Here is a 14,503-nt window from a genome sequence, read left to right as displayed (position 1 = left end):
ACCACTAACCTCTTAGAAATTGCTTCTGTCACTCTTATGCCACTCAGCTCACTGTCTTACCATCCTGGCTACCCTAGAGAGCCAGGCTTGGGAAGACAATGAGTCTAAAACTTAAATGAAGCAAAATCTCTTGCCTGAGACAGCGCTATAAGTCCAGACCAGCAGGTGCGGCCCTCTCTCCTGACATGGCCCTCAGACAGAGCCTTTTCCTTTAGGTCAGACACCACCACCAAGGCCTGGCTGGCCTTGTGTGCCCTCCCCCACTTGGCTTGTGCTGGGCAGGCAGAGTGGGAAGGGCGGTGGGATCTCAGGGAGGCAGACATGGCTCACGTGTTCCATTCAGAACTTCTGGAGGAATTTGAGGCCAGTCCTACCCTAAGTATCTTGTCATTGTCACAAATGATGTCAATCCAGACACAATCCAGGGCTGCTTGGAGCAAGACGATGTGGCCCTGGGTTGTGTCTTCCACTTTGATGTCGCTGAAGCCGTGCTTCTCCAGGGTCTGCACAAACTGCTCCACTGGGATGGAGCCACTCAGCAAGCTCTTCAGAACCTTGCAGTCGGGATGGCATCGCTCACCCGCTTTCTCTTCCTACCACTCGCGGGCGGGGCCGGCCTGGGCAGGGGCTGAAGGACCTGCTTGTTTTCTGTAGTGTGCAGCACGGCCGAAACGGTTGCCAAGGAAATGCCAGGCTTAATCTCCATGGGCACCAGCGAATCTGCTTGCTCCGGCATGATTTCGATCTTCTCCAAGCTATGCTTGTCGGGCAGGGCGGCCAGTAGGACGTGGGTGGAGGCTGGCAATTGATCATCAGGTCCGTCCTGTGGGCCTGCGCATGCGGCGGCTGCGTGTACTGCTCAGGGCAGACCACGTGCAGGGGCTGCACTTCTTTGAGCAGCTTTGACACTTGGATGAAATTCAGCCGGGTGTCAATGGGGCAGTACATGCATTTCATGGCCAAGGGCTGGTAGGGAGCCAGTGCCTCCGGGTATGAGAAGTCGGGTTCTATGAATATGACAGTGTTGAGACTAGACTTCCCCCAGAGCTCCATGAAATGGACCATGTCCCCAAACCGGAGGGAAGGGTGCCCTGTGAACACCCCGCACGGCTGTCTGAAATCGTTGCTGAAGTCACCGTGGATGCTGGGGTAGTGCTTCAGCTTGTTGGTCTCAATGAGCTCTGCATGAGGAAAAGGTGGTTCTGGGAGATACACCTTCGTCTGCTTGTTGTGACAAAGCCACTCAGCAACAATCTGGGAAAACTCGAGGGAGCTGAAGTGGAAGGGGATGCTGGAGAGGCCGGTTGAGTCGATGTACTGGTAAATGCACTCCAGGAGGTCGTAGATCACCCACAATGAGTAGCAGGGGACCAACACGTTTCCTCTGTTCAGGACAGTCAGCACCAGGTTGCTGAAGAACTCTCCCACCATGCCCTCCGGGTTGGCGGTGGGAATCTGGGTGAGGCCTGTCAGGACGAGAACTTTACTGTTTTTGAGAGATGCCTGGTCCATGGGCTGTGGATGTGTGGTAAGCAAAGAGGATCCCAAGACGTAAAATACCTACTCATAATGGTACTGAATAATCCAGTTGGAGCTTCCAAGGGAAGAGCCAGAGCTGAGTGGTGTCACCTGGACTGCACCAAACAGCTCAATTTTCTGAGGATATTTCACCAGCTGGCTTTTACCCAGGGCAGAGCTCACCTCCTGCATCTTCTCCAGGTTGGTACTTCCACTGCATCCTTGAGAGGAGAGGGCAGCAGCCTCTTCCACACGGAGGCAGATTGCGCCTTGGGCACTCTTTCAATGAAGTTCACCAACTCTTCCATGAGAAGTCTGCTGATCTGAATGGTGAGCTCTGTGGTGTACACCGTGCTGTGATCCTGGTGTGTAGAGCAGCGCCATCATGCAGTGGTAGTTAGAGATAAGGGTTACATCTACCTTAGACAGATCTATTAGCTCCGTCCCAGGCACAGAACCCACAAATATGTGGCCTGAGCACTCCTTCAGCTCTTTGTCCAAGAAAACATTTCCATCCTTTGGGGACCAGCCGTGATGATTAGATAGCCTGGGACTTTGAACAAGTGGCAAAGGAAGAAAATTGAGGGTGGGAGTCATGTCCAGTCCACAGTCCAACATAATGGTGGTTGATTTGAATTTAAGCACATTGAATGGTAAGGTTGGGTGCCCGCACAGGCAATACAGTTTCATTTTGGACTTTTGGTTGTTCAACACCAGTCACTGGACTCCTCAAACCCCCAAATGTTTATTTTTTTAAATCAAAAGTCTGGTAGCCTATCTTAGGAGAAACTTTTTTATTTTAGAGGGATATTTATCTCAGAGAAGCAAATACTCAAGGTTATTACATTTGCCCCTAAATGTGATGTCTAGTGGAAGAGGGAATTATTTTATTCACCATATTTCAAAGACTCGAACTGGATGGGAATTAAAAGGGATGAAAATTATATAATTCAAGGAAGAAGTTTCAGAAAATAAGAACTATTCAAGATGAGCTGAGCTGCCTTGTGAAGTGTGAGCATCCCATCACTGGAGATGTCCAAGCAGAGACTTTTATAGAGAAGATTCCTATCTCATGGAGGAGATTGGACAACAAGACACCTAAGGACCCTCTGAATCTTCAGCGACAGTGATTCATATTCCTACTACAACTTTCTATAATTTTGATGCATTCCAAGAAGTTGGATCAACCTGAATTTTCCCAGCCAAAGATACTAAGGGGGTTCTGAAACAGTGATTTCATGTAAACGCCAAACTCATTCATGTACTTCTAGCTCTGCCCTATGAATTATATCTCCTTTCACTAAATAAATCTTTAAGACTGCATTCTCCTAGGACCTAACTTTTCTGAAATATTTTGCTTTACTAAGGCACCGTGAAACAGAGGGTGTTAACATCCAAACCTACTTGGTATTTTCCTTAAGAAATCAGATGCCAAAGTCAACAAGTTTTGCAAGTTGTTACTTGTCTCTGCAAGTTATTGCTTTCAAATAGGTGAAATCAATGGTATGAGGCTTTATTAAAGAAGTTTTGTCCAAAGTTGTTACTATTGACCTGCAAATCTGGATTTTTTTTCTGCCTCCAAAACCTTGAAACATTCGTGGAGAGAAAAAAAATGACAGAGAAAATAATAGTGATAGTAGCCTTGCTTGCTATTATCTTCATTTGAAAGAAATGATATTGTTTGCAAAAGGTCTAAGGCTGTGGAGCTAAACCACAATTCTAGGTAGCTCAGCAAGGCTTACTAGGAAGCAGAGAGCGAGCTTCTTTGTTCCAAGGCTTCATGGAGAAGAGTCATTTCACAGCTGGGATGGATTTGGCAAAGGCCTCAAGCTAGGAACTGTAAGGTGGCCTGCGGGAAGTGTGCAGGGGTCACTCGAATTATATGAGATGTCTCTTCAGGCTGTATAGGATTACACTGAGAAGCTCTTAAAATGTGACTGCCACTCTGACCTACTTGCCGCTCAAGTCCAGGTATCTTAGGAGATAAGAAAAAAATCCCAAACCAACCCACACGAATATGGCATAATGTCACGCATTATGTCAATCTAAAATTCAAGTGGACAAAAATCTATCCATTCTTAAAAAAGTTTTTAGGTGTTTGAGTGCATCAAAGCCATATTTTATTCAGCAGAATCTTCTCTTAGGAGGGGCATTGTGTTTTTAGTCACTGTCAGTGACCTAGGAAATCCACCAAGCTGGCTTCATGGAATTTTGAGCTCATTCAGAGCTTTGGATGCCATTTCCTTATGTGTATACCACAGGCTGTCATTGTTAGTCACAGTCAGGATTATAAAAATCCCCTTCAAAACCATGGATCATGACACCATGAAGGAGACACAAGCCATCTGAGACCCAAGGAGCTTGCCTTTATCATTTATTTGATGACTTTTCATTTCAGGAAAAGCAAGGCTAATGCAATGTTTCCTAATGCTAACATCTGTTCAAAAGGAAATCCCACTTGATGGCATTCTGCCTTCAACGCCAAGGTCCCAAGGACCAAGTTTTACTGCCCAGCTTTCATTTCTTCACTTATAAAGTGAGGATAGCATTACCCTCCTCTGTACTTTATGAGGGTAATGGCAAAAGCTAATAAAATAATTTATGTGAAAATACTTTAAAGAATTTTAAAGCACCATTTAAATATGGAATATTATTACTTAAGACCTGGATTTAATTGAAGAAGGCTCTTTACTGTTGTTTTGTTTGTTTGTTACTTGCTATCTTTGTAGATGACAAAAAGAGGATATAAGAAGTAAATGATTTATTACATTCTATACATTCTATACATCCTTAAAATATGACTTTTCTTGAACTGGTTTTTAGAGAGAGAGGAAAGGAGAGGGAGGGAGGGAGGGAGAGAAATATCGGTGTGAGAGTGAAAATTGAATCTGCTGCCTCCTGCATGCATCCTACTAGGGATTGAGACTGCAACCCAGGCATGTGCCCTGAATGTGAATCAAACCAGCAACATTTCAGTGCATGGGACGATGTCCAGCCAACTGAGCAACACTAGCCAGGGCAAAATATGACTTTTCTGTGGAGAGGAGGACATGATGTATAACACACTATGAGACTTTTTTGGGTGTGGCTTTTAGAAACTAGTCTCACTACTTTTAGTCATAGCTAGATATAATGCATAGGTGCATAAAGCTAGTAACTATATTAGAATTTAATAAAAACGACTGTGAAATGCATAGGTTGCTTCAAAATTTCCCTCAGAGGCACTTCCAACTAAAAAAGGGCAGGCAAAATTATAAATTACCTTATGAAAGAAACCTCAATAGATTGTCATCAGATTAACTGATTAACTGATTTTAACCACCGTTACTTGGTATTTATTTATTTATTTATTTAAAATATATTTTATTGATTTTTTACAGAGAGGAAGGGAGAGGGATAGAGAGTTAGAAACATCGATGAGAGAGAAACACCGACCAGCTGCCTCCCGCACACCTCCTACTGGGGATGTGCCCGCAACCAAGGTACATGCCCTTGACCAGAATCGAACCTGGGACCCTGGAGTCCTCAGGCCGACGCTCTATCCACTGAGCCAAACCGGTTAGGGCTATTCTCTGGTTTTATAGAAGAAAATACCAAGCCTCAAAGACAGCAAGTGATTTGACTAAAGACACCCAGCTAATGCTTGTGGAAAAGAGATTAAGATTCACCTCTTCTGGCTTGCAGCCCATGGCTTATTCCACCCATGCTACCTTAGCCAAGGGTAAGAAATATTTAATCAAGGGCTAATGATGAAAGACAATGAAGACATATTGTATTTCTTCTCTGGATTTCTTCTCGTATCAGTGCAGCACCTAGGAACTCAGATAATTATACTGTGAGGAGACAAGTGACAGGAGAGCAAAACACCTCCTCTAATTCCTAGCCCTCCGTCAAATGCAAAGGATGTGGTAAATTGCTACCTGTGGGCTTCAAGAGAGGTGCATTACTTGTACAAAGAAGCAGTCTTGGCACCTCCCATTGTAAGATGTAAATCTAAGATTTGGGTAGATTTCGGGGGTTGGGAGGTTTAGCGAGGGAAAGCCCTTAGCCTCAAGTTGTAGACTCAAAATATTATTTCCCCAATTCCTATCAAATTAACTTGAGCCTCGAACAACTCCCTCAGCTGGGGAGCAGAGCGGATGGGGAACATGAGGTTGATCCTCTGTTACTTAAACTCTTCAGGACTTCTATTATCTGATTCAGCTTCTCTCTCCATCATGAAGATCAAATTATATCCAGGATTCTGGTTTGCTGAAAAGAGAGAGAGATCATAGGAACATATCATTTTACAGAGGACAATACCAGCAATTTCTGAATGAATCTGGCAGCTAAGCCCAGCAATTATTTGGACCAGCAATCACCGGCTCTTTGGGGATGGACTGCACTACCAGGCTTTAGCAAGAGCAAAGCTGTGGTGGAATTCAGTCACCGGGTAGCAGAGATCATTGGTTCTCACTGGTCATCCCATTAAGTCACAACATTTTCCTAAAATTTCAACATGCAATCGTGAAAAGAAAAACAACAACAACAACAACATCAAATCACTATGTTCAGAAAAATATTGATTTTCTATTTAAAGCCCTTAAAAGGAAACCTGCCTCCCCAGAATAAGAAACAATTGGAGCATTTTCTACATGATGATCTTTGGAATTTTTTTGTTTATAAGGTGAAAATGTGAGGTGTTTTTTTAATTATAAAGAAATTTGGTGCCAGTTAGGAAAAAAAAAGATTTGTGAAGTAGCTAATTCAAACCAGATGCCTAGAGAAATTGAGTTCACTGTTCTTCCCTTGACAATATTTCAGTAGAGTGTCTGTGGTGCCCAATGCAGAGAAGTGTAGCCAGTGGATAGGAAATAAAGATGAATCCTGGTTCCATGTTAGGAAGGATTTCCAAGTGATCCCAGATGTCCAAAGATGGAATGGGCTGCCCTGGAAGGACCCTGTGGCTGGAGATGCTTACCAAGAGGAGAGAATGAAGCCGAGATGGAGCAATGCATTACATGACCTCTCAATGCCATTGTAGAATGTTCTAATCTAAACCCTTTCTTTGCTGCTAAAAAACACTTATTTCTCTATGTCCATAGCTTTTGTAATTTAAAAATTATGGATTTTTAGAAATGCATATTCAACATCTCTCTAAATGCAATAATAGAAAAATGAGTTCCCAAACAATGGCTTTAGTGAGGGAGGTTTTCATAAAAAAAAAAAATTCTCATCCGCATATCTATTTTTCAAGGTAATTTTCTAAAATGGTTCAAAGTTTGAATGACTACTGAGCATTAGTCCCCTTGTCTTTGGGTGGTTCTGGCCTTGAGGTGAGGGTGCCCTCCCCTCCCCTGAAAGCCAGCGTAATGGAAATAGTTCATGTAGGCAACCCAACCTTTTGCCATGTTTCCACAAAGCAGTGTAAATGTTAGTAGGTCATGATGGGACAGACAAAGAGAATTTGACAACCAATCTGTTTATTCTTCAGATTATAAAACTGCTTTCAGGGCCACACTAAAGTGACATGCTCTTGGCCAAGAGAAAGAAGCCATAACTTGGTACAGACAGAATAGGAGCTTTCAGACAATTGGGAGAGCACTGGGGAGCTGTCCCCCTTCTAGGTGGTGACAGAAAGCTGAAGTTCTGTTTCAAAGGCTAGTACTGCAAATACAAGCACAAAATTGGCATAGACATGGGTGGGAGGTATAGGCCAAAGGTGGGAAAAGCAGTCTTAAACATTTGAACTACTTTATGCATAAATGGGAGCAAACCCAAACAAAAGGGAAACTTTCTGAGTATTTCAGTACCATAGACCATTGTAAAGATGCCATCTATTAAATTGCACACACCCACAGAAACTTTTGAAGTATGCAAGGTGTACCTTTGTCCTTGAATTTGCTATTTATTGGCATTTGGTTTAGGCTTTTGGGAAATACTACCAATAACTGCTATTTCAGGTGCACTTTACATCTATCTGTCTTTCTCTGTCTCTTTGCTCCTCTCTTTCTCAGATCTCTTCACACATGCTGTTCCCTCTGCCTGGAAAACGCATCCTCTTCTGATTTACCTGTCTGAACTCCATCTTATTCTTCACATCTCAGCTCAATTGTCATTTTCTCTTCAGAGAGGCCTTACTTGATGTCCCTTTTATTCTTTGCCCGTGTAACGGTCTCTTTTCTTCATAGAACTTAACATATTTTGCAATTATATGTCCATGCGTGTGTTTGTTTAGTGTCCAACTTCAATAAGCTCCTGGGACCAGGGACCTCATCCTTCACGTTTCCTAGTCAGTTTCCAGTGTCTTGCATGGTGGGGAAAGGAATTTTTTTTCCCATGACTCATCACTCTACCAGAGCATACTCCCTGGGGAAACGGTAGTGATGAGAATGACTGATAGGAAAGAAGATTCTAAGTTCTTGATAGCTACCCAATGGAACTTAGTTGTTTTGCTTTCAGAGAAATACTTTGTTTATGAAAGTATCACATAAATAGGCAAATCAATAAAAGCTTTTAAACAGAGTTGCATCTTGCGTTTTTCAAAGAAGCAGCTTGATTGAGAGATTTCCTGACCAGTCAGAACCTGGCCTTAAGTACCTCTTCTTCCCAGTACTTACCACAATCGAAAGTTCACCTTTATTATTGTGATTAATTGCTTAATATCACTCTCCCCCAAAAGACTATAAGCTACCTGTGGGTAGGTGCACTTTCTGACCTCTCAATGATGTTGTAGGCTCAGCACCAAGCCCTGTAGCAATTCAATGAGTGAATGAATGAATGAGACATTTTCCCTATACCTGACTTATCGCCAGCTTGCTGGATATTCTTGAATAAGTCACTTTATCTTGCTAGTGTTCATTCTCTTATTTGGAAAAAAAAGGAGTTCATTCTAATCCCTTCTTAAAATTTTCAAGAATCAAATGGCATAAAAAAGGAATGAATGTTCTGAAAAGGATAAAATTGTATTAAAATAGTAACTACTGTGCAAGGAAGTACTCTTACTACTGGAGCTTAGATAATGGGCAATGGAGCAAAAGCAGATATGACACCGAGTATGACCAAAAAGCACGTGTGGAGCTAGGACAGGGCAGGTATTGAACCCAAATGCTAATTTCGGAAATTTCAAATGATCAGAGTCATTCAATAGAAGTTCTATTTGGAGAAGGACTCCCTCTTTCCCCTAGGGGAGGAAAGGAAGGAAACGTGGAAGTTTCGGGTAATCCCTAGGCTGATACTCCAGAACAACTGGGAAGAGAAAGTCTACTCAGGCCTTCACAGGGAGGATGTCAGGGAGACATGCTGAGGTGACAGCTCAGTCTTGGTCCTTTAGTTCAGGGTTGGCATGAGATTGTACTTGATGATGTCCTGAACACTATTCAGCTTGGGCATTAGGAAAACTAATTTATGTGACCTTAATCAAGTGAATGGTAATCTGAAAGAACAAGGTTACTTTTGCAGGGATGAGTATCTTAAGGCTTAATTGTTCAATAATAATAATTTGAAAATAGTATTATTTATTTCTATTATATATTAGAAGCCTCATACATGTTCATTTTTAATGTATATTTATTTTACAGATGGGGAAACCAAAACTTGATCGCATAGCTAGGTGACAGAGCTGAGAGTCAAATACGGGACTGGCCTGACTTCAGATATCATGCTCCTTTTACTCTGCTCTCCAAACAAGGCTGCACCTAGAGACCAAACCACAGGACCAGCTACATAATTTACAGGGCCAAATGCAAAATGAAAATGTAAGGTTTCTTATTCAAAATTTATTAAGAATTTCAAGATAGCAAGAGCAGAGCAGTAAGCTAAGTATATGGAACTTCTGAGCGTGGAGTTCTGTGCTACATACATCATAGATCCATAAAGCTGGTCCTGCAAACCATAAAAAGGATCAAATAACCAAGAAACTCCCACCTCTGGTCAGTTCTGAGGACACCTCTGGACTCTCTACAGGTGAGCTTATCTAGAAAAATCATAACAATGGTGGTGAGGCAGGGTAAAGGACAGTGATATGGGTGAGGCAGGGGGAAGGGCCATAGAAGTGAAGCAAGTTTTCATGCTTCTCCCTTCTAGGGACCCAAGCCACTGGGGACTGACACCAAGGGGAGGGGCCTGGGAGCTCAACACTGCAGGAGCAGCCTCGGGGAGAGGCTGTAGTCAGGTACCATGACCATCACCATCCACACCCTGGATATCCCCAAGACAGGTCTCTGGGAAAATAAGATAAGCAACTATGGTACCAACATACAAATATTTAAACAGAATTAAGAGAAAAAAATTCCCATGATGAAGAAATAAGAAACATTCACTGGCAAAAACTCAAGTTATGTGGAGGCAGAACTGACCAAATGGCTTTTCCAGTCCGGTTTCAGACGCTGCCATAGCCAAGAGACCAGGACAGTCCAAAGGAAGATGTTGTCTAAAGAACAAATGAAATGAATCTAGTGGGAGGCTAGTATTGACTGACCAAAGTGTGTGGACTCTGAGAATGCAATTTTGGGGAGAGGATGGCTATAGTGAATTCTTATCATAATGTATGTATTTTTTAACACTAACACTAAAATCATACATACTAGTTCAAAAAACTTAGAAAACAGAAAATCACAGTGAACAAAACTCACTCATAATTCTCTGACTCAGTGATCACCATAACTAATTTGACCTTTTGATATGTGTGCTTTCAAACTTCTATAATATATTAACACACACACATAATTGTTTTCAAGCATGAAATCCTTGTAATATATCATGATATTTTCCCTTGTTAAATATTAATCTACATAATTTTTTAATAACTGCATAATGGCCCATCAATAAATCCTCTATGCCAAGTTCCTCATTTTTGGTATTTATAAAGAATGGTAATATAAACATATTTTACACACACATACACTTTCACCAATACATTACTTATTCTTGGTGCTGCACAGAAAACATTTTCATCTGGCGTGACATTTTTCTGTTTCTACTTTAGGAAAAGCCACAGACAGGAAGTGCTGATGACAGTGCAACAGAACCTGGACTGATCACCTTCTTGGAGCCCCGGGCTCCCCGAGCACTTCACCTGCTCATCCGTTATGGCACTTAACACCCGCTGCCTTCTTGTTATTCATGCTGTAACTGGATACTCCTGGAGGGAAAGGGCACGTGAGACTCATCTCTGCATCCCCCAGGGCCTTGTCCGCATTAGGTACTCTATAAATGTTTATGTAAGAGCTGAACACGTTTTCAAGTCCTCTAGCCCAGTCCTGATTCCAGTCCCCCTGCCAACTTGCCTCCATAATTGATGTGACATTTCCTTCTCCGCGGGGCAATTGAAGTTTGGGGATATGTCCTAAGGGGGGGTCAATTAGTTCCTTTGATGCATCAGCCACCAGATGACCAGAGGTTGATCTTTCAGGAAATGCAGCAGGAAAAGTGGTTTATGATTTCCTAAGCAGGTCTAGAAGAATTAAGAAGCCGAGATTTATACTTGAGATCTATGCGCTCCAAAAAATGACTTGGTGTTTAAACTAAAAATTGATTATAGTTTTTATATTCAGAAAAGCACCGCTAAACTTATTTGTATCGACATTTGATATTGTATAACGGAAAAAGACAACCTCAAGCATAAATGGCATGCTGCCTCCTCCGAAATGTGATGCACCTCCATTTGCTTGGCTTACTCCTCTCCTCTCAAAAAGCTGCCCTGTGCCTTTCCCTGTGTCAGCCTTGAAATCGTCTCTGTTACACTGATGTGTTAAAAGTGTTAAATCACTTTCTATCTCTTAGAAGTAATAATTTATCTCAATCAACTCTCATGATTGTTCTGTACTGAGTAATTTCAACAAGATCTCATTCCCCTGGATTGGCTTCCTACTAGGTGTTACACCTACTATGTGCCAATTCTGTTAGGCTTGGAAGCGCAAACATGAATGAGTCTAGGTCCCTGCTTCTTATAAAGTGATGGGAGGGATAGGTTCAGAACAAAGGCCAGAGCCTTTGAGGGCACCCCAAGGAGTAGAAAGTGAGTCAAAACCATAATCCTGGGTTCCCAGCCACGTCTCTGCTCTTATTAACCCGGAACATCCCCTCTTCCCATACTTCCACACTGAAGAGGCATCATAGTGCAAATAAAAAGTTGAGGGGGGCGGGGGGCGGGGATCTAGCTTTGAGTTTTGGCACAGTTCCTTACTAGGCTTGGGTCTTGTGTAAGTGGCTTCACCTCTATGAGCATCCACACACAGGGACAGAGCAGTACCAGTAATAGGATTGCAATAGTGATTACAGGTAGTCTGCAGCCAGACTACTTGGAGTCAAGAATCTTTCAGCATCATAAGTTGTGTGACCTTGGGCAGGTCATTTCAGTTCTCTGAGTTTCAATTCCATCAGTTGTAAAATGGGAATAAAAACAGTACCTGCCTCCTAGGATTGTGAAGGTTAAATATATTAATCTCTGTAAAGTGCTTTATAGTTATAGAAAAGAATATAACTTTTAGAATAACGTTAACTCACAACATGGATGGACCTTGAGAGTATTATGCTAAGGGAAATAAGTCAGGTAGAAAAAAAACTAAGAACCCTATGATTTCACTCATATGTGGGATATAAAACTAAAACTCGTGAACACTAACAGCAGTGTGATGGTTGCCAGAGAGAAAGGGGTGGGAAGGTGAGGGCTGAAGGGGTTCTAATATATGGTGATGGAAGATGATTTGACTTTGGGTAGTGAGCACATAGTGCAATATACAGATCTTATAACATAGAAACCCACACCTGAAAACTATGTGATCCTATTAACCAATGTCATCCCAATAAATTTAACAAAAATAAATAAGAATAATGTTAGCTCTTACTACAGTGGTTTGATAATTGCTAGTAGAAGTCATAATAGTGGTAGTGGGTTGGTGTGATAGTTTTAAAAATCTATGCCCAATCACAGCCCTAGACTCTGTCTGGTTATATTTCATTTTCTCTGGTTAATTCTATTAGAATTTAAAGAGCCAAAATATACTTGCATCTTTCCTAACTTCATAATGATATGAACATCTGTTGAGCATTTTTCATATGTCAGACAAATCCTAAGAGCATTGGAAGCACTGAGTTACTAAATTCTCACAATAATACCAAGTTCTGTTATGATCTCTATTTTACAGAGAAGGCAACTGAGTTACAAGCTTGTCTAAGAGTAAATAGCTAATAAGAGGGCTGGTTCCAGGCTCACAGACTAACTCTCCAGTGACTAGACAAATCCCGCTAGGCTCACTGCTGGATCCTGCTGGGGCTATGTGTCCTCCTGTGAATAGCCAATAGCTGTCCAATACTATTTGAGCTTCTGAGTGTCAACTGTTCTGTTATATTCCAAGGTATTCTTCTAAAAAGTACTCACAGAAATTGCCAGTTTTTGCCAGTGATGTTCACGGTATTTTGAGAATTTGGCTGAGCATTTCTCTCTGGCCCCTGTGTTGGGATAAGAGGGAGTGCTTCTGTTTGCATTAGCCAGAGAAGGATTGTGAACTATTATCTTACCTTGTTATCTGAGCTGCTGGTGCACAAGGAAGTTTCCTTTGCTAATGGTTGAACTGCTCTTCAGATAAAGGCCTCCCCTGGATCTCCACTGCACTAATTAATCAGCTGTTAAAACAGTAGTTGATAAAGACAGGCTTACTTAAAGTTCGAATTGCCTGCAATCAGAGATAACCAGCAAGTCCCTTTGGCAGTGAGATATGAAAACAGGGGAATGATCTCTTATCAAAGGGAACATGGCACTCAAATGAAAAATGAGGTTCAAAAATAGTTAAAGCAGTGTTCAAATTGGAAAAAAACACACATATAATTATTTCTTTGAATCTGTGTGGACAAAGTGAAAATGACACAAAATGTACACATACACACACACATAAATGCTAAAACAGGATCCACGTTAATGCTTCGGTGTAAGTTGGGTGAGCAGAGCCACAGCAGGTCTCATGAATGTGGTTAACACAAGAGGGTGTTACCATGTGGCCACCATTTCCCTTTGATGGTTTCTTATTTGCTAATATTGATCATTTAAGAAATTAAATCAGAAAGTTGATTTCCTCAGAAATCAAAGGGCATGATTTAAAAGAATATTTATCCATAGGGAAAGGGAAGGTAAGGGGAGAGAGGTTACAACCACAGAGCTTTACTGTAAGCTTAGAGGCCTCCCTGTAGGATTCTTGTGATGAGTGTCAAAAGCCCTACCTCCTCCCACAAACCCATGCTCTAGAGCTACTTCCCATCTTGCCACGCTGGGCAGTGTGTGCATGGCTTGCCACGTCTGCATGGATTGGGTTACAACCTTTTCTTTTTCCCAAATAAATCCTTTCTGGTGATGAAAAACTTTTTATTTTATCATCTGAAAAAAAGTGCATATGGTAGATGAATGGAAATAGACTTCCCTGAAAATAAAAATGCGTATGTGAAATAGGGAAATAAAGCATGTAAACTGGAAATTTTGATCTTAAAAATACAAGGGTATTTTGCAATGATTAAGAAATGTTTCTTTCTTTTTCTACAGAAATTATTATTTTATTTTATTGTTTAAAGTATTATAAGTAGTAGTACATATGTCTCCTTTTTTCCCCCATTGACCTTTCCCAGTCTCCCCTACCGCCCTCCCCCTGCACATGCCCTCACCTGCCCCTCCCCCACCAGTGTCTTGCATCCATCCATTATGCTTATATGCATGCATACAAGTCCTTTGGTTGATCTCTTACCTCCCCTTCCCAACCCTCCCCAGCCTTCCCACTGTAGTTTGATAGTCTATTCCATGCTTCTTTGCCTCTGTTTCTATTTTTGTTCATCATTTTTTAAAAATATATTTTATTGATTTTTTACAGAGAGGAAAGGAGAGAGATAGAGAGTTAGAAACATCGATGAGAGAGAAACATCGATTAGCTGCCTCTTGCACATCTTCTACTGGGGATGTGCCCGCAACCCAGGTACATGCCCTTGACCGGAATCGAACCTGGGACCCCTCAGTCCGCAGGCT

General features: G+C 41.9%; 1 pseudogene; it reads right to left on the bottom strand.

Annotated features, from left to right (window-relative positions):
• Positions 1-269: 269 nt before the first annotated feature.
• On the bottom strand, positions 270-2,254 carry LOC102775551 (annotated as a pseudogene).
• Between the last annotated feature and the right edge of the window lie 12,249 nt (positions 2,255-14,503).

This window comes from Myotis davidii, unplaced genomic scaffold (assembly GCF_000327345.1).
Source record: "Myotis davidii unplaced genomic scaffold, ASM32734v1 scaffold102, whole genome shotgun sequence".
Classification (NCBI taxonomy): Eukaryota; Metazoa; Chordata; class Mammalia; order Chiroptera; family Vespertilionidae; genus Myotis; species Myotis davidii.
The sequence above is the reverse complement of the archived record's forward strand: the minus strand, read 5'-3'. Positions and strand labels throughout refer to the sequence as shown.